Source organism: Meles meles, chromosome X, assembly GCF_922984935.1.
Source record: "Meles meles chromosome X, mMelMel3.1 paternal haplotype, whole genome shotgun sequence".
Classification (NCBI taxonomy): Eukaryota; Metazoa; Chordata; class Mammalia; order Carnivora; family Mustelidae; genus Meles; species Meles meles.
The window spans coordinates 63,683,663-63,707,203 of NC_060087.1; positions in this window are offsets into that span (position 1 = coordinate 63,683,663).

Below are 23,541 nucleotides of genomic sequence, written 5' to 3' on the forward strand. Positions count from 1 at the left end.
TGACTGGAGAAATAGGATGTGGTTGTTTAGAGAGCTGACTTGTCTCAGAGTTGACTTTGTCTTCTTCACATGTGGAAACCCAGAGATTTGGCTTCCCATTTTGGCATACTCTGGGAAGGTCACATCTATCCCTCTGGGAAAAACAGGGAATTTTTAAATCCCTTCCAAGCCATGTGAGATCTGGGAGAGGCTAGGAAGTGCTAACTGTGTCTCGTTATTGCTGCCTATCCACTCTTCCATCCCAGGTGACTGTGATGTGATCCCACAGAGTTAAAAGATGAAAGTGGAACAAAAGCTCTTCTGCTTGTGACTTATTCCTCCATTATTGAACATACCTCCTCCGCATTTTGGCTCAGAGAGGTAAGTTTATAACACTGCCTGATTTTCTTACCTCTGCCTCATCTTTACAATCAACTGAGGAGGAAGATACATGCTTTTTCTTTTCTTTTCCTGTCTGGATAGGACCCGCCTCTAATATCATCTTTCTCCCGGGAACAACGGTAAATGCTCACTTGCTTTTCTCTGGGGTTGCAGTAGCTGACAGGGTATAAGGAATTAGGAACAACTTAGTATTATAGGAGCACCTAAATTGGGGAATACTTCCAATATATGCTTGATAAATATAAACATTTTCATACTCTTCATCACACTCAATTTTGACCTCTGTTAAATGCCTGACTCCCTTCCAACCTCCTCCCCTCCAACAAAAAAAGATTGGACCTCTTTTAATTGTAGTTACTGTTACTGTGCATTAAAAAGTCAGAAACATGGGTGTATCTCTCCCTCTATTTCACAGAGGGGGCTAGGTATCTTGAAGTTCCTCCTGTCCCTTTCTCTAGCCTCCATAAGATAGAGCATTAAAACTGCTTCTGACCTTTCTGTAAGGACAGGCCAGCCCCTTTCCTTCATCCCTCATATCAGTGGTGTCCAGCCAAAGACCATCAAGGATATACCCATAGTTGAACAAGGACATACCCAAGTTGTCATAGTTGAACAAGTTGAACATATCCTTAGTCTCCATTATTGCCATGAGAGAGAACATACATCCTGGGGAGGCATTGTATGTTATCAGTAAGTGTTAGAAAACACTGCAGAATTTGGGCTTTGGTTGTGTGATTTGGTGGAGGTTCTGCAGAAGCTGGGGTTTACTCTATATTGTAGGACAGTTTAATGGTTGGTAGTTCAATAAATCTCGTCCATAGGGAAGAGAGGCTAGAACAAGACTATAGCTGTAACTGGTAAAGAGGTTGTAGACATTCATTTTAGCTAGAATGGCAGTGGTGTTTGGTATTTTGTGAATGTCACAGTGACCTTGGTTTTGTCTGTGCTTAGACAAAATTAGGATTTTGTCCTAATTATTACAGTCCCAGAATAGGCTTGTTTGAGGTTGGTATTTTATGAGATGGTTTATATCCAATAGAAGAATAGCATGGCCTAGCTGTGAGGATCAGGCCAGTTTCCTGATGTCAGGGACTGCTTTTTATACTTCCTTCTCTTTAACCCCTTCTCAGGGATGAAATTTGAGGCTGTCATCACTCCCTTAGCTTGTGTTGGGGTGGATGTTCATTTGATTTGGGTTTAGACTTGTGTAAAGGAATTTTAGGCTTTGAGGGTAGGCCATAAGTTTCAGCCCACATATCAGATAAGTCTATACTAGGTTTTATTGCTCAAGTGTAACTCAGAATGGGATTTTTACCTTAATTCTTTTTATAATTGTTCTTGAAAAAATGTGTCATTTATATAGTACGGAAAAGGTTGTTGAGGTGGCTATTGGGCCTTGTTAGAAATTTGGTATTCCCAGGGAATATACTGAAATACCTAAATACAATTAAATTCCATTTTTGGGTACATAATAATTTATAGTATAAATTATAGCGTTTAGCATTATACATCATATGGTAGAGTGGTTAGTCTTTGAAGCCAGGCTCCTTAAGTTCAAATCCCAATTTTGTAACTTATTAGTTGGGTAACCTTGTACAAGTTACTTTATGTGTCTTAGTTTTCATATCTATAAAAATATAATAATTGCACATCTACCTAATAGATTATTATGAAGATTTAATTGGTTTATATGAAGTACTTGAAATATTCATTGCACATAGGGAGTGCTATATAGGTATATCTATATTATTACTAACCTTATATCTGTGAAATATTCAAAACTGGTATAAAATAAAAATAAAATAAATAAAATTAAAAATGCAGTAAATTTTTATTAAATTATTAATAATTATCCTTATAATTTATTTTCTAATTTACAAAAAGTGAAAGAATATACTTTGCATTTTAATAACAAAATCTCCAGGATTTCTGCAAATATTAAGGAAGCTAAATGGCAAATATAGCAGCAGTTCTTTTTTTTTTTTTTAAAGATTTTATTTATTTATTTGAGAGAGATCACAAGTAGACAGAGAGGCAGGCAGAGAGAGAGGGGGAAGCAGGCTCCCTGCTAAGCAGAGACCCTGATGTGGGGCTTGATCCCAGGACCCTGAGATCATGACCTGAGCAGAAGGCAGAGGCTTAACCGACTGAGCCATCCAGGCGCCCTTAGCAGCAGTTCTTAAGATACTGACAAGCCTGGTTAATGATGAAGAAAATATAGTGACTATGGTGTTACTTCCTCACCACTGAATGCATTCATTATCTTTGTAGCTGTGTACACCAAACTCAACACTCGCCACAGGCCATTTGTTCACTGGCCAATGGTGCATTATTAAATTAAAATATTTGGAAACCAGAGAAAAATAGAATACAGAAAATAAGAATCGCGAAATTATATATCAACCATAGGTATATAACAGATTTTATTTTTTAGTTACACAGATATGTGCAACATGTAGCTGATTATTTTAAAACATATAACCTTTAAAAAAATACAAAGAATAAATTTACATGGAACACATTTCTTAAATATATTTCCCCTGAATTTTTTTTGCCAAATAATACAGATTTTAAAGAGAAAAGAATGTCCAAAAGTAAACAATCTCAGACTGTTTATAAAAAAAAACAAAACTACTCTAATGATCCACTTGTGGACTTGTTCTCAGGGTGTTTTAAGACAATAAAAACTCTCCAGGTCAGGCAGCCAACGTGTAATCACTACCCTCCATTCTGCATGTGCGCACACCTCCTCACTTCTGGCTCTGCAGAGGTTTGTGTGTGCGCGCGCGCATGTTTGTGTTCACGTGCGGTCCCGCATGGGTTGGGGTAAAGTGGGAAGGAAGTTATGGGGGGATGGTCATTTGTCATAAAGGATTCTAGCCCGGGTGAAACTTCTCTATCTGGGCGTGTGCGAGAGCAAAGCGGGGCGGGGGAGACAGGGCTTAATCATCATGGAGGCCGCGACTGTGAGTCTCCTCTTTAGTCTTTGTGCGCGCGGTCGTGCGTGCGTGCGTGTGTGTGCGCGCGCTCGTGTGTGCACATGCTGGTCAAAAGGAATGGGTGAGTCGTCTTCCCGGCTCTCTTGGTTTATGAAACCATATTGTGCGTGTAATAATGCCTGTGCCGGTAAGAAGAAAGACAGTTCTGGCCGAGTCTTGTGACTTTGAAGGAGGTCGGGAATGGAGGCGCTTTCTTCCACGTTGAAGTCAAGGTCGACTTGTCTGTCTGCTAAAGCGAAGGTACCCAAAGGGAAGGCAAAGATAGGTGGCAGCCTGGAGGGATGGTCGTGGCGTGGTTAACATTTGGTCTGACCCACCCCGCGGGAAAAGAGAAACTTAAGTGGATGACAAGAGGAGAGTCCCAGAATTGGACATTGTGGGAGGTTTTGATTTCATTTTTTTTTAAATTTATTTATTTGACAGAGAGATCACAAGTAGGCAGAGAGGCAGGCAGAGAGAGAGGGGGAAGCAGGCTCCCCACTGAGCAGAGAGCCCGATGCGGGGCTCGATCCCAGGACCTTGAGATCATGACCTGAGCTGAAGGCAGAGGCCTAAACCACTGAGCCACCCAGGCGCCCTGAGGTTTTGATTTCAAATACCTGCAGAATAGATATCCTTTTGGTTGATGAAGTAAAATGGCACCTTAGGCCCAAGATAGATTTGGGTCAAGTGTATAAATACAAGTATGTACAATATACACACTAAGAAATAGTGTGTATAAAAGGATTATTACTGGTTCTGACACCTACTGACTACTTCAATGTTAATACTAGTGTAGGTGTATTTGGTAGAAGAAATCAGTCTGTAATATGTTAATCACCTATTTGTGATTCACTGCTTCTGTGCAGTGCAGAATCTGTGTATTAATTTAAACATACAAAAGGTTCAGCATTCTAATCAAGTGTATCACTTGACGTGAGAAAAAAGCTTTCCAAACCAGTCTTATTTTGTAAGATTGGTGTTGAAATAAAATTTTCACAAGGTAATTTCATGAAAATGGTGAAAGATGGCTATATTTTTTCACATTAACATGCTCTCAGACTCTTTCATACACACACACACACACACACACACACACACACACACACAGATGAATGATCCAGAGTGGAAGCTCATGGTCAGAAGGATTCACAACAGGTGAAAGCAGTATAGAGTGTTTTATCATTTGATATTTCTACATCAGCTGTCAAGGTAAAAGGAGGTAATAAATGTTGACATTGTGTCTATGTATGTGCATGTTTGCATCTGTGCATGTATGTGCATGTTTTAATGCAGAATATTTCAGTAACAAGTAGAAATGGTATTTACACTGTAATCTTTGTTGTCCAAAATATCATCTAGAGTTTGCCAGGAGTCCTATGGTTAAGGGAAGAGTGAGTGGATTGTGATGAGTTCCCTTTCTCACTGTGATGAGGTACTTTTTATTTTACAGCTTAGAGGAATTGAAAAGGTGCTTATACTTACTAAGATCCATATTAACTAATTTAAGTCATTTGCATTTCATGGTCAAGTATTTAACTTGCATACTCTTTCGGTATGTTGATGTGGTATTTTAGAAATTTTCAGAACTACATTCTCAGTAGAGTTTGGATCAGGGTGGCTATCTCCATTTTTCAGAGGAGAAATCCGAGATAAAAACATTGTAATTTGCCAGTACCATTCAATTAGTGGTGCAGGAGTTCATATTTGATCTCCTTGCTCATGCTCTTCATCACACTATGCTGCCTTCCATGAAATTGATGATGAATGATATTGCTAGTTTTCTTAATATCAAAATGTCTCTACCCATATTAAAGCTGTTTGGTACTAGCGTAGGAATAGATATTACCATATTCCTTCCTCAGGTATGTTACCTCATCAATTTAGAATATATGGTAACAGCCAAGCTGAAGCTTTTTTAGAAAACTCCTTAATGTAGTTTAACAATGTAAAAGGAATTAAATCTCATTTTTAATTTACCGGAATCATTTATAGGAAATAAATCTCATTTTCCTTTAAATATTCTAAATTTAGACTTTGCTAATCTGACCTATTCTTGCATGGGTTTAATTTAAATTTATCGATGATTAATTTATAATAAAAAATAAATAATCATTAAATTTATTTATTTATTAAATGTCAAGTTTTAAATCTTGGTTCTTGTTCCTACCATGGAGCTTGTGATCTGGGTCACCAGTTTCCATATCTACACAATGGAGATAATTAGTACTGCCTAGCTCATACCATTCTTTTCATGATTCATTGTGATAATGACTATCCAGCACTTAGCACAATGCCTGGCACATAGCAAGCCCTAAAACATTATGTGGTTATTATTATAATAATCATTTTCATTTCTTAGGATTGTCATGGAGGAAAAAAATCATATGATTGGTTTGGTACATTCTAGGGGTTTAAAAAATTATAGCTCTGTTTTATAGCTTTATATCCCTGAGGTGATCACAAACAAGAGGATTTGAGGTCATTTTCTTTTGTCATTTTCTCTTTTTAAAATTTCTTATTGAAATAATGAGAGACTCCTAGGCAGGTACAAAAATAGAACATAGAATTACAGGACCCTTGTAGGTTTATGCTTTTTGCCAGATTTTGGAATTTTTCAGCTTTTATTTTCTTGAATATTTTTTAGGTTCCACACCCTTTCTCTTTTTCTGGGATCTGGATGACATGAATGTTAGATCTTTTATTATTGTTATAAGTGTCATTGTTCTCTTCATGTTTTCCTTCAGTCTGTTTTCTCTTTGTTGTTCAAAGAGGCTCAATTCTATTTACCTGTTTTCAATGATTCCTACCATCTGCATTTTACTATTGATCCCATCCAGTGTATTTGTTTTATTATTTTATTTTTTCAACTTTATTTCTATTTGGTTTATTTTTATAACTTCTATTTCTTTGCTGAGATTTTTTCTTAATTCATTTGTTTCAAGAGTCTTCATAATTGCTTGTTGAAGCATTTAATCATATGTGCTTTCAAATACATATCAGATAATTACAATATCTGAGCCATGTTGGTGTTGGCATCTGTTGATTGTTTTTACTCAGTCAAGTTGTGATTTTCTGGTTCTTGATATGATGAATGGTTTTTGATTATATCCTGAACATTTCTAGTATTTTGTTATGAGACACTGGTTCCTATTTAAATCTTATATTTTAGCAGTCAACCCGGTTATGTTTAATGTGCAGGTGTTTTTGTTTTTTGATGACCTTGACAGTTTTGAGGAGGAGAATCAGTTAGGTAATTTGTAGAATACCCCTCAATTTTACTGTGGCTGTACCATTTAATGAGGGTTTCAGTTCCTCTACATCCTCACCAATACTTATTATTTTCTGTGCTTTTTAAAAATAATAGCCATTATAATGTGTGAAGTGGTATTTCACTGTGGTTTTAATATGAATTTCCCTAATGATTAGTGATGTTGAGAATCTTTTCATACACTTCATTGCCACTTGTATATCTTCTTTGAAGAAATGTTTATTTAAATCCTTTGTCCTTGGGGCGCCTGGGTCCTTCAGTCATTAAAATCTTGTCTTTGACTCAGGTCATGATCCCAGGGTCCTGGAATTGAGCCCCACATCAGTCTCCCTGCTCAGCAGGAAGGCTGCTTCTCCCTCTCCCACTTCCCCTGCTTGGGTTCCCTCTCTCACTGCCTCTCTCTCTCTCTGTCAAATAAATAAATAAATACAATCTTAAAAAAAAATCCTTTGCCCATTTTTGCATTGGGATGTTGTTGTTGTAAAGTTCTTTGTGTATTCTGTATATTAATCCCTTATCCTAGATCTGTGATTTGCAAATATTTTCCCCCATTCCATGGATTGCCTTTTAACTCTATTGATGGTATTCTTAATGCATAAAAGTTTTAAATTTTGATGAAATCCAATTTATTTACATATTCTTTTGTTGCTTGTACATTTGGTGCCATATCCAAGAAATCATTGTCAAAGCCAATGTCATGGAGATTTTCCCTTATGTTTTCTTCTACAAGAGTTATGATTTTAGCTTTTACACTTAGGTATTTATTTGATCCATTTTGTGTTAATTTTTGTATATGATGTAAGATATGGGTCCAGCTTTATTCTTCTGCATGGTGGATATCCAATTTTTCCAACGCCATTTGTTGAAGACTGTGCTTTCCCAGTTGAATGATTTCAACACTTGAAAATTTTGACCATTTTTGCAAAGGTGTATTTTTGAGCTCTTTATTTTATTTTATTGGTCTATATGTCTGTCTTTATGCCATTTTCACACTGTTTTGATTATTCTAGCTTCATAATAAATTTCGATATCAGGAAATAGGAGTCCTCCAAAAGTGTTCTTCCTTTTCAAGATTGTTGGTCAAGATCCCTTGAGATTACATATGAAATTTAGGATGAGTTTTTTTGTTTCTACAAAATCATATTTTGGATTTTGAAAGGAATTTCATTAAATCTGTAGATTGCTTTGAGTAGTATTGACATCTTAACAATATTGAATCTTCCAGTTTGTGAACATGGGATTATTTATCATTAATTCCGTTAGCAATGTTTTATAGTTTACAGTGTACAAATCTCTCACCTTCTTGGTTAAGTTTATTTGATTTTTTAAATTATTTTAGGGGTTGAATTTAGTGATTATCACTTGCATATAACACCCAGTGCCCATTACATCAAGTGCCCTTCTTAAGGCTCATCACCAAATTACCCCTTTCCCCTACTGACCTAACCTCCAGCAACCCTAGAGTTCAGCATTTCATGGTTTGCCTCCCTCTCAATTTTTGTCTTATTTTATTTTTCCTTTCCTTCCCCTATGTTCATCTGTTTTGTTTCTTAAATTACACACATGAGTGAAATCATATGGTATTTTTCTTTCTCTGACTGATTTTGCTTAGCATAATACCCTCTAGTTTCATCCATTTGCAATGGCAAATGACAAGATTTCAGTCTTTTTGATCACTGAGTAATATTCCATTATATATATGTATGTGTGTATATATATATATCTCCCATCTTTATCTATTTATCTGTCGATGGATATCTGGGGTCTTTTCATAGTTTGGCTATTGTGAACATTGCTGCTATAAACATTGGAGTGCATGTACCCCTTTGAATCACTATGTTTGTATCCTTTGGATAAATATTTAGTATTGCAATTATAGGGTTGTAGGGTAGCTCTACCTTTAAATTTTGGGGGGAACCTCCATACTGTTTTCCAGAGTGGCTATACCAGTCTGTTTTCCCACCAACAGGTAAGAGGGTTTCCCTTATTCCACATCCTTGCCACTTTCTCCATATCCTCACTAACATCTGTTGTTTCCTGTGTTGCTCATTTTAGCCATCCTGACTGGTATGAGGTAGTATCTCATTGTGCTTTTGATTTGTATTTCCCTGATACCAAATGATGTTGAGTATTTTTTCATGTGTCTTTGGGCCATTTGTATGCCTTCTTTGGAGAAATATCTATTCATGTCTTCTGTCCATTTCTTGACTGGATTGTTTTTTGGTGGTTGAGTGTGGTAAGTTCTTTATAGATTCTGGATATTAGCCCTTTATCTGATAAGACACTTACAAATATCTTCTCCCATTCTGTAGGTTGTTTTTTTAGTTTTGTTGACTTTTTTCTTTTGCTGTGCGAAAGCTTTTTATCTTGCTGAAATCCTGATAGTTTATTTTGCTTTTGTTTCCCTTGCTTTTGGAGATGTATCATGAAAGAAGTTGCTATGGATGATGTTGAAGAAATTCCTGCCTATGTTCTCCTCTAGGGCTTTTATGGATTCCTGTCATATTGAGGTCTTTCATCCATTTGGAGTTTATCTTTGTGTTTGGTATAAAAGAGTGGTCAAGTTTCATTCTTCTGTACATAGTTGTCCAGTTTTCCCAGCACCATTTATTAAAGAGACTGTCTTTTTTTCCACTGGATATTTTTTCCTGCGTTGTCAAAGATTATTTGACCATAGAGTTGCGGGTCCATATCTGGACTCTCTACTCTGTTCCATTGGTCTATGTGTCTGTTTTTGTGTCAGTACCATGCTGTCTTGGTGATCACAGCTTTGTAATAAAGCTTGAAATTGGGCAACATAATGCCTCCAGCTTTGTTTTTCTTTTTCAACATTTCCTTGGCGATTTGGGGTCTTTTCTGGTTCCATACAAATTTTAGGATTGTTTGTTCCAGCACTTTGAAAAATGCCCACGGTATTTTGATTGGGATGGCATTGAAAGTATAGATTGTTCTGGGCAGCATAGACATTTTAACAATGTTTATTCTTCTAATCCATGAGCATGGAATATTTTTCCGTCTTTTTGTGTCTTCAATTTCTTTCATGAATGTTCTGTAGTTCCTCAAGTATATATCCTTTACTTCTTTGGTTAGGTTTATTACAAGGTATCATATGGTTTTGGGTGCTATTATGAATGGAATCAATTCTCTAATTTCCCTTTCTGCAGTTTTATTGTTAGTGTATAAGAAAGCAACTGATTTCTGTGCATTGGTTTTGTATTCTGCCACATTACTGAATTGCTATATGAGTTCTACTAGCTTGGAGGCAGAGTCTTTTGGGTCTTCCACATAAAGTATCATGTAATTGTCTTTTTTTGTAGCGTCTTTGTTTGGATTTGGACAGGGTATTGCCAACCTTGAGGAATAAGTTTGGAAATGTCCCTTTCTCTCCAATTTCTTGGAATAGTTTGGGAATGATAGGTATTTAGTCTTCCTTAAGTGTTTGGTAGAATTTGCCTGTGATGCCATCTGGTCCTGGCATTTCGTTTGTTGGGAGGTTTGTGATTATTGGTTCAATTTCATTACTAATAATTAGTGTGTTCAGATATTCTATTACTTCATGATTTAGTCTTAGAAGATTATGTATTGCTATGCAATTATCTGTTTCTTCTAGGTTGTCCAATTAGTTGGCATATAGTCATTTGTGTTATTGTCTTATAACTTCTTGTATTTCTGTGGTGTCAGTTGTAACTTCTCTTTCATTCCTAATTTTATTTATTTAGGCTCTTTATTTTTCCTTGATTGGTCTGGCTAAAATTTTATCAATTTTTTTCAAAGAACCAGGTTTTAGTTTCCTTGAACTTTTCTATTTTTTGTCTCTGTTTTATTTTATTTTTTAAAATATTTTATTTAATTATTTGACAGAGAGAGAGAGTACAAGCAGGGGGAAGGAGAAACAGGGCTTCAGTTGAGCAGAGAGCTTGATGGAGGGCTCAATCCCAAGGCCCTGGGATCATGACCTGAGCCAAAGGCAGTTGTTTAACCAACTGAGCTACCCAGGTGCCCCTTGTCTCTATTTTATTAATTCCTGTTTTGATCTTCATTATTTCCTTCCTTCTACTAAACTTAGGCTTTTGTTCTTCTTTTTCTAGTTCCTTTAGTGTAAGGTTGGATTGTTTATTTGGGACTTTTTAAATTTCTTGACGTAGGCCTATATTGGTACAAACTTCCCTCTTAATACCACTTATGCTGTGTCCCATAGATTTGGGAGTGTTGTGTTTTCATTTTCACCTGCCTCGGGTATTTTTTCCCCCAGTTTTCTTTCTGTAATTGAAGTCAAATTTCATACTAGTATGATCAGGAAAGATTCTTGATAAGATTTAAATCTTCTTGAATTTATTGAGACTTGTTTTATGGCCTGACATATGATCTGTCTTGGAGAATTTTCCATGTGCACTTGAGAAGAATGTGTATTCTGCTGTTTCTGGACAGATTGGGTTCTGCGTACAGAACTCACAGAACTCTCAACAATACAGATTGTTCTGTATATACTTAATTCATCTGGTTTTATGTGTCATTTAAGGCCAGTATTTCCTTATTAATTTTATGTATTGATGGTTTGTCCATTGATGTAAGTGGGGTATTAAGGACCCCTATTATTATTGTACTTCTTAATCCTTTTATCATTATGTAATGCCCTTTTCTACCTCTTATTGCAGCCTTAGTTTTCAGTATATATATAATGTTCCTCCAGCTTTCTTTTTGTTTCCATTTGCATGAAATATCTTTCTCCATTCCTTCATTCTCAGTTGTTTTGTGTCTTTAGATTAGAAGTGAGTCTCTTGTAGGCAGCATTTAGGTTTTATTTATTTATTTTTTTACCCATTTAACCACCCTATGTCATTTGATTGGAGTGTTTAGTCTATTTACATTAAAAGTAATTATTGTTAGGCATATATTTATTGCCATTTTGTTGTTTTCTGGTATTTTTATAGTTCTCCATTCCTTTTTTTCTTCTCTTTGTAATTTCCCTTGTGAATGAAGACATTATCATTATATTTGAATTCCTTTCTCTTTGTGTTTATGTATCTATTGTATATTTTTGGTTTGGTTTACCACAAGGTTCATATGCAACAAACTATGTATATAGAAGGCTATTTTAAGTAGGCATTTACATATGTTTGAATGCATTCTAAAAGTACTACATCTTTACTCCTTCTCACCATGATTTATATTTTGATGTCATATTTTACACCTTTTTGTATATCCCTTAACTAATTATTGTAGACATACTTGATTTTTACTAATTTTGTTTTTTAGTCTTCATACTTGTTTTGTAAGTAGTTGATCCACTATCTTTACTACATTTGCCCTTTACCAGAGATATCTTTTCTTTCATATATTTTATTATTTCTTCTTATATCCTGTTTTTTTCCACTTAAGTAAGTTTCCTTAATATTTCTTGTAAAGCCAGTTCAGTGGTGATGAACTCCTTTGAGCTTTTGCTTGTCTAGAAAATTCTATCTTCCCTTCAATTCTGAATAATAATATTGCAGGGTAGAGTATTTTTGGCTGTATAAATTTTTGTGTTCAGCACTTTGAATATCTCATGCCCCTCTTTTCTGGCTTGCAAAGTTTCTGCTGAAAAAAAAACCAGCTGAGAGTCTTATGGAGATACCCTAATATATAGCTAATTGTTTTTATCTTCCTGCTTTTAATATCGTCTCTTTATTTTTACTATTTGACCATTCTAATTATAATGTGTCTTGGTGTGGATTTCTTTGGGTTCATCTTCTTTGGGACTCTGGTTTCTGTCTGCTTCATTTACCAGGTTATAAGGGTTTTTTTTATAGCTATTTTTTTTCAAGTAAGTTATCTGTCCCTTTCTCTGTCTTCTTTTTTTGAGACCATATAATGTAAATGTTTGCAGTTTGCAGGTTTGTTTTGTTTCACCTGTCCCTTAAAAGGCTTGATCATGACTTCTGTTGCTGTGCTCTTGGGTGGGTATAAGCCCAGCCATCTGTCCATGAGGCCTGGCTCATGTGGGCATGAGCATGCTGTGGACATGCTGGTGAGTGGATTCATTTTCCTGTTGGTTGTGAGGTCCAGCTGAGGTGCAATGTTATGCAGGATTCCAAGTGGAGCAGGACCCCTGGCATTAAGGTCTACAGGAATGATTCCAAAATGATGCCCACCAGTGCTGAGATCAACAGAACAAAATGAGATTGCAAAAGTGGCTGCCAGCGCTGTCTCAAGTCCCAGGGTGGGGGGTGGGTGGGAAGCTGCTGTCTCCTGCCTTTCCAGCAGGCATTCCTAGATTAGTTAGTTGGTCTCCTTCAGCTATGTTCTCCTTTTCCATGTGGTGTTTTAGCACTGGTTTCTGGGTCAAGTGAGTCTGCACACAACATTTTAAGAGCAGATTTTCCTTTCCCAACAGTTGTTTAGTTTTTCTGGATGTATTTCCTGTGGTTTTCAAAGCCAGATGTTTGGGGCCTTATCTCTCTTGTCCAAGATCTATGGATTTGCCTGATGTGGAACTCAAATCTTTCACTCCTCAGAAAAATGTTTCATACCTTTGAGATACTTCCTGACCATGGAATGCTGTGCCTAAAGTGTGTGACTTTTTTCCTTTTCAAGACCAAATCTTTGCCTCTTCTACCCATCTTGGTGCTGTCCCTTGTTGTGGAAGTTTTGTTTGTCCAGTTTCTAGGTACCCTTCAGAGGGAATTATTCCATATGTAGTTGTAGATTTGTTGTATCTATGGGAAGAGGTGAGCTTAGTATTTTCTTATGCTGCGATCTGGATCTTTCTTCTCCAAATTTTGATTTTGTTGATTCTGTTGATTTTCTATACTTTATCTCTAATCTGTATTATTTCTTTGCTTCTGCTAGTTTTGGGTTTACTTGACTCTTCTTTTGAAAGTTCCTCAAGTTGTAAGGTTAAGTTAATGATTTGAGATCTTTTTTAAAAAAATATTTTATTTATTTATTAGAGAGAGAGCATGACCTGAGCTGAAGACAGATGCTTGACTGACTGAACCACCCAGGCAACCCGCTTTGTTCTTTTTTAATGTAGACTTTTACAGCTGTAAATTTACTACAGAGTACTGATTTTGCTGCATCCTGTAAGTTTGTATTTTGAGGTTTCATTTTCATTCATCTGTTCAAGTGTTTTCTAATTTTTTTGTGATTTATTCTTTGACCAACTGATTTTTTAAAGTGTGTTATTTATTTTTCACATTTACATAAATTTTTCTCATTTTTCTTTTTTCACTGAATTCTAGTTTCATTCCATTGTGATTGGAAATGATACTCTGTATGGTTTCAGTCTTTATAAATTTATTAAGATTTGTTTTGTGGTTTAACATAAGGTTTTTCCTGGAGAATGTTCTATCTGCACTTGAGAAATATGTGTTTTCTGCTGTTGTTGAGTACAGTGTTCTTTCTATGTCTTTTAGAACTTATTGTTTTGTAGAGTTGTTCAAGGTTTCTGTTTCCATACTGATCTTCTGTTCGGTTGTTCTAGTCATAATTGAAAGTGGAGTATTGAACTCTCCAGTTATTGCTATGGAATTATTTCCCTTTTCAATTCTGTTAATATTTTCTTCATATATTTTGTAATTCTGATGTTAGGCACTTATATATATATATAATTATTTTATCTTCTTGATATATTGACTTCTTATCAATATATAATGTCCTTCTGTGTCTCTTAATAGTTTTTGACTTAAGGTTTATTTTGTCTGATATTCATATAGCCATCCCAGCTCTCTTCTGGTTACCATTTATTATTATTATTTTTAGAATGTCTTTTTCCATCAGTTTGCTTTCAACCTATTTATGTATTTGGATCTAAAATGAATCTGTGTAGACACCATGTAGTAGAATCATATTTATTTATCCCTTTGGCAGTTCTCTGTTTTTGATTGTACAGTAAAATCCATTTATATTTCCAGTAATTACAGACATTGCTGGACTTCTGCCATTTTCTTTTTGTTTTCTATCTTAACTTATAACTTTTTCTCCCTCATTTTCTTCATTTCTTCCTTCTCTTCTGTTTAATTTTTTGTAGTAAAACATTTTAATTATCCTTTCACTTACAAGTATGTTATATATTTTATGTTTTTAATCTGTGGCTTCCACTGTGATTAATTTAATATCCTACATTTATAATAATGTAATTCAATTTGATAGATTCTTAAGCTCAGTAGCATACACAAACTTTGTTTCTATATAGTTCTTTCCCCATTCCCCTTATTTTGTTCTCATCGCAATTATATCTTTAAACATTTTGTGCCCAATAACATAAATGTATTATTTTTTTATTCATTTGTCTTTTAAATCCTATAGGAAATAAAAGGTGGTATTCCAAACCCCAAATACAATAATATTGGCTTTTATTTATGCCAGTGTATTTACCTTTAACCAAGATCTTCATTTTTTCCTATGGAATTGAGCTACTATCTAATGTCTTTTCATTTCAATTTGAAGGACTGTTATCATTTTTTGTAGGGAAGTTCTGGCGGTACCAGACTCCTTTAGCTTTTGTTTTTCTGATGACGTCTTATTGTCACCCTAATTCTGAAAGATAGTTTTGGTATATATAGAATTCTTGGTTGACATTTTTTCTTCCAATGCTTTGAATATTCTGTTCCACTGTCTTCTAGCTTCGATGGGTCCTGATGGGAAATTGGTGTTAATTGCACTGAGGACCTCTTGTGTATGATAAGTTGTTTCTCTTCTGATGCTTCCAAGTTTCTCTGTTTGGCTTTGGCTTTGGAAAGTTTGATTATAGTATGTCTTATTGGGGATCTATTTAAATTTTTGTATATTTGAAGTTCGTTGAACTTTTTAGACTTGGAATTAATACTTTTCATAATATTTGGAAAGTTTCTGCCATTATTTCCTCAAATATTCTTTCTGTTCCTTTCACTCTCTTCCCTTTCTGAGACTTCCATAATGTATCCTACTGGCCTGCTTTTATTCTCTCCCATACATCTGTTAGGCTGTGGACACTTTTCTTCTATCTTTTTCCTTTCTGATTTTAGACTTGATAATTTCAGTGGTTCTACCTTGATATTCACTGAGCCTTTCTTCTACTCACTCAAATCTGTTGTTGAACTCCTCTATGAGCTTCTTTTTTCAGTTCTTTTACTTTTTAGCTCCAAAATTTGTGTCTGGTGACTTTTCCTAATATGTATTTTTTAAATAAATAATTTCATTTTGTTCATACATAATTTCCCTGATTTTCTGTAGTTCTTGGTCCATGTTTTCTGTTCCTTTGAACATATTAAAGGAAGTGTTTTTAAAGCCTTCATCTAGTGAATCCAATATCTGAATTTCTTTAGAGAAAGTCTATCTTTTTTGTTGTTGTGAACAAGACATACTCTTCTGTATCTTTATATGCTCTGTGATCTTTTGTTAATGAAAGTGGATATTTGAATATTATGAAGTGATAACTCTGAGATCAAGTTCTTCCCCTTCCCAAGGGTTTGCTTTATTTTTGTTTTTAGATTCTCAAAGGTTGTCCATTTATTTCATAAATTTCCCTAGTTTTGAAGACTGTACTCATTGTTATTTGTGGTCACTGAACTCTCTGGTCCCGAGATTGTGTTCCTCTTATGTTTTAAAACATAATTTCTTGAATGTCAGAAGCTGGAAAGGAAAAAAAAAAAAAAATATATATATATATACATATATATATATACATATATATATATACATATATATATATGTAATCAAAACTTTTCCAAGTCTTTACATATTGCATTTTTGTGAGGCACTCCTTCAACACTTAGCTAGGTTTGCAGTGACCCTAGGGATCAGCCTACAGTGAAAGTTTAAGGGTCTTCTCAGGTCTTTTCTGAACATGTGTCTTGCCTGGCCATGTATATTCCTTCCCTTGGGCATCTGTGTAGCCTTTTCAATATTACTTTTTCCCAAAGAACTCTTCCCAGCTTTTGTTCCTGGTTCTTAGCTAGTCAGTTGTATTTCAAGTATAATCTTTTATCTCGTCATCTGCATGTTAGTTTCACTTGCAATGTTTTTGAGCAGTGCCTGATGCTTTTCTGACTTGAGTTTTCAGCTATGCAAAATAGAGATAAGCATCTCATGCTAGTTCTTCAGGTAACCTTAAGATGGTTTAAAATAGACATGAACAATAATTTGTTAATAAGGTTGTCTCTACTCTCTCTGGAGCCAGGACCCATGGTTCCATTATGGAAATTTGGGATGCCATCCCTTTAAGACTACCACTGCAATGGGGAAAGTATAAAGCAAAAGCAAGTGAGAATGCACCAGAGCTTTCAGGTTTGACCCTTGCCTGGTGTCTAGGATCTTGACCTCTGATATGTTCTCAAACTGAAAAGGTTCTCATTGTTGTTCCTAGGCTGTTTATAAAATAATACGATTTATGGTAAGATAATGCCTCTGTGCCCACCATTGTTATGGTCTGACTGTCCCCAAAATTTAAATTTGGACATTGGGGAGGGGAGGCGAACCATAAGAGACTATGGACTCTGAAAAACAACCTGAGGGTTTTGAAGGGTCAGGGGTGGGAGGTTGGGGGAACAGGTGGTGGGTGATGGGGAGGGCACGTTTTGCATGGAGCACTGGGTGTTGTGCAAAAAGAATGAATACTGTTACACTGAAAAAAAAATAAATAAATAAAAAGGGAAAAAAATGAAATCCTATTAAAAAATAAAAAATAAATAAAATTTAAAAAATTTAAAAAATAAATTAAAAAAATTTGAAATCCTAATATCCAATGTGCTGGTGTTAGAAGGTAGGGCCTTTGAGAGGTGAGCAGGTCATGAGGGTGGAGAACTAATGAATGGGAGTAGTGCTTTTATGAAAAAGATCTTACAGAGTTCCCTAGCTGCTTCTTTTGCAGGCTGAAACAGGCCTTCACCCAACCATGTTGGTATTCTTATCTCAGATGTCCAGCCTTCAGAAACTATGAGAAATAAATTTATGTTATTTATAAGCCCCCGTCTATGGTATTTTGTTATAGTAACCCAAATAGACTAAGACAATTCCACTTGTGTCTTTTTCTCTCACTGGTTTGGCTGTGTTTCTTTTCTCTGTCACTGTGATAAATCTCAGCCATGAGTGTGATTATATATGAGTCCCATGAGTCCTTTCAGTGAATCACCAAATGTGTGGGTAGGCTTGGTGACCCCCAAATCAATGTAATGACTCAAACTCAATAAAATATGGCCATGTTGTTAATTGAGAAAAATAAGGAGGAATGGGTCAAGGATGACAAAATCTGATGTCTGGGTGGTTATGGAGTTACTACCTGTATTATGAAATAGTAGTTAACCCACAATGTATTATTAGAGATAAAAATTATCAATGGGATTTTAAAGTGATAAGTCAACTTCAGGAAAGTTGGCACTTTGGATTCTCTGGCTCTATAGACTGTTCTTGCTTAAGTGGTAGAAAATGTAGCCCTGGTTGTACCTTTGGTTTTGGGTGTGTCCTCCAGGTTGGAGGGAAAATGGCCCAAGAATTTGAGATTTGGGTGAGCTAATGATAGTAAAAATTATTGTTAGTTGCTCTATGCTCCATTTGAAAGTGTTAAATCTCTTTCTAGGGCTAGAACAATTCCTCTCCAGCCATTTCTATAGTTCTCTGCTGTCCCCCAGCACCTACAGCAGGTATGCAGCCATTATGCTGTTAATGTTATAAAGCTGAATTTAACTGCTAAATGTTTAGGTAAATTTCAAATAAAAGAAATAAAAGGAAGTAAGAATCTCTTTTGTGTTGTTTTGTGGGTACTGTATCTAGATGTATGAAAAAATTAATGTAAAATGTTAATATGTTTTCATTTCACAGAAGCTAGAAGAATCATCTAGATCAGAGAAAGTTGCCAAAATAAAAGTATAAGTGGTATATGATTCTAATCCTTTTTTGCTGCTGGTGGATGGGCTGAAATTTAAACACTTAAAGTATTGGAAACAAAGCAAGTTTTCATGACTAATGACTTCTGCGAACTGAAGCCTCTGGGGGGGGAAAAGGAAGTAATCTCCAGATGAAGACAAACTTTTGGAATTTTGACAAAGTTACTAATATAATATTTTATTTAAAAAGAAATTCCTAGCTCCCTGTTGAATTCTTGTAAAAATCAGATATCTAACATTTAGAGGCTAATGACTTTTCATCCTAATAGGGGTGTTTTTTAATTGGCTCAGTTTGGACTCCAAGGCTGAGTACTGTCTTATCAATTGGACTGGTAAACACAACTGTCTGGTCTTGCAGAATCTTGTCTTTCCTATTGCTTGTAACACTGGCCTTATTTTTTTGAATTCTGAATTTACAGATCCTAATTGTCTGAACATGATGCCAAGTTTAAACACGATATTGTCTGCTATAGACTGTCCAACCTCAACACGAGCTTTGCCAAAGTGAAAGCGGGTACAGACTCAGAGAACCTAACTCAGACTCTGGGATTAGGACAACCTTCTATGAGACTGTAAACTATGAAAACACCCTGAATTTTGACTGAACTATCTGCTTCACATGTAGATACTGATGTATAGGGCTTGCTATCTGATGAGACTGAAATCGAGCTGATAATCAGCTGTATATTTCTGATACAGAGATAACATTTCTGACTTTCTATGAATTGCTGCAAGGTATGGAAGGGACATGAAACAGTCTGGCCCCTATACCTGCTGTGGCAAATTAGACTCTAGACCTCATCTTGGAAATGTTTCACCTCAGTTGACTTGTGTTTGGCTTCCTGGATGGTTTGCTCTTTACAACAATGAACTAACTTGACAATTTCCCTTAACATTCTCCTGATGATACACACTTTAATAAGACAGTTTAATTATTAAATGCAGCTGTTGTCACAAGTGATAGTATGTAATTTAAGAGAGCTTACTAGGTAAATAGTCAAGACTAAAGGGTTGCACAGTAATGTAAATCTATTTTTTTTCAATTTTGAAAATTCCTTATTTTGTCCTGACCATTTCTGTGGACATTATGTGTCTTTAGTTTCTCCAGCAGAAACCCTAGGCTGACATATGTATCCAAAAAAGTGCCTAAGAGATCCTTAATTTTTTATTGTTTTATTAAAATATTTTCCTGTAGAAAATGTTTTTGTCCTGTGAAGACACACTTTATCTTTTTAAAGATAAAAAGATAATGTTTTTATCTTTTTCAGATAAAAGGTCTGGATGAGAGTAAGTGATGATTAGAAAAATGCAAAGTTATGACTGCCTAATGGGGAACACTGATTTTGTAACAATGGGGAAAAAAAGAAGCAAAACCCAGGTGTTTTAAAATATAGTGCCTTAGGAGAAAATCTGAGTTGTAGTAAGGCCCACAGATTAGCAGATGATTGCCATTGGAAAGATAGTTTATTACTCACAGATCCCAAGAGAAAGAGACATGCTGTGCCATTGCCGGGGGTGGGGGGCAAGGAACAAGCAATGCAGGGTAAACATGCTTAGGATTAGCTAGTTTGAAAATTTTAACAGGTTTTGAGGCATAGGGGTTGTCCCTTGTTGTTTGGTACCTGCCTCTGGAATAATTAGGGCAGGTGTATAGTGATCCACAGTGTAAGAGCTTGATAAAGGAGATGTTGGGGGATGTGGACTCTGGATTGTTTGGTGTTGTATTTGGAAAATGTGCCCCCAGGGGAAAGATTATGTGGGTTGGGGAGAGGAGTGGTGAGGGAGCTAGAAGGTCAAGGCAAGGTGACTTAAGCATCTTATCAGGTTACCCAGAACAAGATGTGTTTGGCATATATATATGTAGGGTAGATGTCAAAGCATCATATTTAAACAAGCTAGAAATATGGTTAATGCAATTGACCAAATGGTGCCTTAACATCAAATTAAGGAATCTTTGGGTTGAAGAGAGAGCAGGCTTTTAGAGAACATGTTATGTTTTACTAAACAGCACAGAAAACATTTTGTTATGAGAATAGAAAGGAGGAACGCAAGCAGTATAAGGAGTTTTTGTAGGCTAGTCCATAACTGACTTATCCATTTATATGGCATTAGCAAAGAAAATAAATCTGAATCTGACATTTCTGGAGTCTCCAAAATATCTTTGTGAAGTTGTAAAGTGTGTTAAAAAGTATGAGTTTTGTGTACGTGTGTGTGTGTGTGTGTGTGTGTGTGTGTGTGTGTATTTGACAGTAACATTTTGGTGTAAAGGTGGCTGGTCTGGTAGCTGTGTTGTTGAAGGATATGAACTGATAGTTTAAGTAAAGTTATGTAAAGATTAGTGATATCTGTTTGCAATTAAGGAGGAGGAATGGTTGTGGTGGTGATAGTGGAAAGTTGGAAGGGGAGAGTAGGAAAAGGCACCATGGAATAGTAACTCTCTCACCAGGGGGGTTGAGGAGTTGACTAATATGAAACAATTGTTTCCTGTGGAAAGCAGTAATCCCCATTATAATGGAATAGATAGTAGTAACTCCTACCAGATTTTCCTCTAGGTATGGGGGTATAGGGGTATACATTTTGGCAGAGTAAGAAATATGCCAGGATATGGACTAAGCAGACAGTGAGCTCAGGAAACATAATTAAATACCTAATATCAAAGAAAAAAGGCAGTATATGTCTGATATCCAGTTTGGTCAATGCTTTAGGAATGAGAGCCCATGAGCACTACTGAGGCAGCAGTTTTAGCATCAGCAATCCATTTGTCTCCATCACAAGATGCAAAGTTATCTCCAGCAGTGAGATTGTAGACTGGAGCCATGTTGTCTGAGGTAATACCATCTCTAGAGGTGAGCCCCTGGGCTTGAGAGATGTTTCCTAGATGTCAGACTGAGGTATCTTCCCCAAGTGGATACCCATCCAGATTAATGTCAGTCTTATTTTTGTGGCTCTATGGTGTTATAACAAGGCTGAAGTGCTTATGTAACTTGAAAGCAGTGTTGGGCTTGGGAGCCTGACTTGTAAATATCTCTTATGACAAGGGACTTGTGTGTATACAGCTAGCAATTGTAAGGTTGGCATTCTGAAATGCTGTCGTAACACATGAACATACCAGGACCTGACTTGCACAATTAAGGTTCCCATTAAGGGCCAAATCTAAAAGTTTTCAACAGTCCAAGTTTGTCCAGAAGAGTGATGAGAGGGGTTCTTTTACAAATATGTTTTAAATTGTATGGCCTATTTTGGGTGTTTGTGGTTAATAGTGAGTCAGGTTGATTGCCTTTTAAAATACCATGGCTGCGGTTAGATCTCCAGCATTAACCTGTAGGCAGGCCCTCTAATTTGGGCCTTTTGTCTCAGTTCTTGATGACAGTTGATGACAAGCAAGCCAGTGAGGTTTTTGGGTTGTCGAATTTATATTAGTCAAATTCAATGGCATGTGGACCTCAGATTTTTCCATGTTTGGTTAAAACTGGCTTACACATGGGATTTGGGCATCTGAATTGCAGACCAGTGAAAGTACTCAGACCAATAGTAATGAGACCAACAGTGAATAGAATGATGCATAGTTGCACCTGACAGGCTTTTGTTGCGTGATGTTGATTCTCCTCTGACGTATATTACTACCGGGGAGGTGTTATCTGGTTTCATCATCATGACATAAGGTATTGATTTTATTATTATTTATGAATGTGATTTTTATTACTAAGCAGAGTTTACTCATTGTCTTTTTGGTAATCTACACTGTCTATGGGAATGGCTGTGGAGTACTAACTTTAATTTCCTGGAGAGGATCAAAGGGAGAGCCTAGATTCATTATCCACTCCTTATAATCCAAATATTCAGGAAGGCATTGTAGGTGGTTGAAGTTTAGGTTTGAATGAGTTTCATATCAGATGGGCAGCTGCTTGGCCTATGGGACTATCTATGGTTAATGTATTCCAGGTGAGTTACATGCTCCGGATGTGGCCTCCAGCCCTTATGGGATGGAGGCAAAATCAAACATTTATAAAGATAGATATTATCAAAGGGCCTCATATATAGTGAATCTTTATATACATGTAAGTGAGACATTTACCCTTTAAAATATAGGAAAGGGTGATGGAACAGTTTTAGAAGTTGATGTGAAAATGAGTCAGCCAGGGGGTCTTGAATTAAGAGAAATTAAGGCCTAGAGTAAGATAGAATCTCATTTAGGGGCCTATGTATTGGACTCAGATTTTCAAAGGAGTTGCCTTAGAAGCTCATTATATCTCTCAAACCACTGTCTGGGACCTCAGGGACATGAAAGTTTTATTAAATGTTTTTTTTTGAGAGGCCAATATTGTGTATTTTGAGGTGTGTGCCTTGGTTACTATCAGTAATATTTGTGATACAAAGGTGATAAGGAGTCCTGGCAAGGCCTTGTTTTGGAAGACTTAGTATAAGTAGAGATGTGTAATTTTTATTTATTTTGTGTATCTCTGAGGCAAGAGATTTCCAGAGTTATTTACCCTGAAGGGGGCAACTCTAAGGCAGTGGCCCAATCATTTGTAATAAATGTGAAATGGGGCCATTGTGGACCAGGGCATATGATGCTAAGATGACTACCTGAAGAATGGGCATTTTTGTTGACCCTTGGATTCTGTCTTTTATCAGGGTCATCCTAGCTAAGGAAGGAAAACAGAAACATTCCACTGAGCTTCATTATTTATGATGGTAGTGATGCCATTCATACAGTCTACAAATTCCCATTGCTATTCACTCAGCTTATCCTAAGAGACTTTCCAGGTAACTGAGCGACTGGGGGAAGGGTGACCTCCTCCAATACCATGGAATCTGGCAAAGAACTGAGGACAGGAGAGGCCACCTTCTCCTACAATGTGGAATATTCCAAAGGGCCCAAGTTTGTCCTCATCCTGTATTAAGTAGATCTCAGTAGCTGTGCTAAGCTTGTGGATGTTGTTTCCATGACCCAAAGCATGGGTATGGAGAGTCACAGGCTCAGGATATGTTAAAGCCTCTATTTCCAGAATATCCCACTATGTAGCAGGAAATTTTTGTTTTAATAGTATATAGCATGGGACAGAAAGGG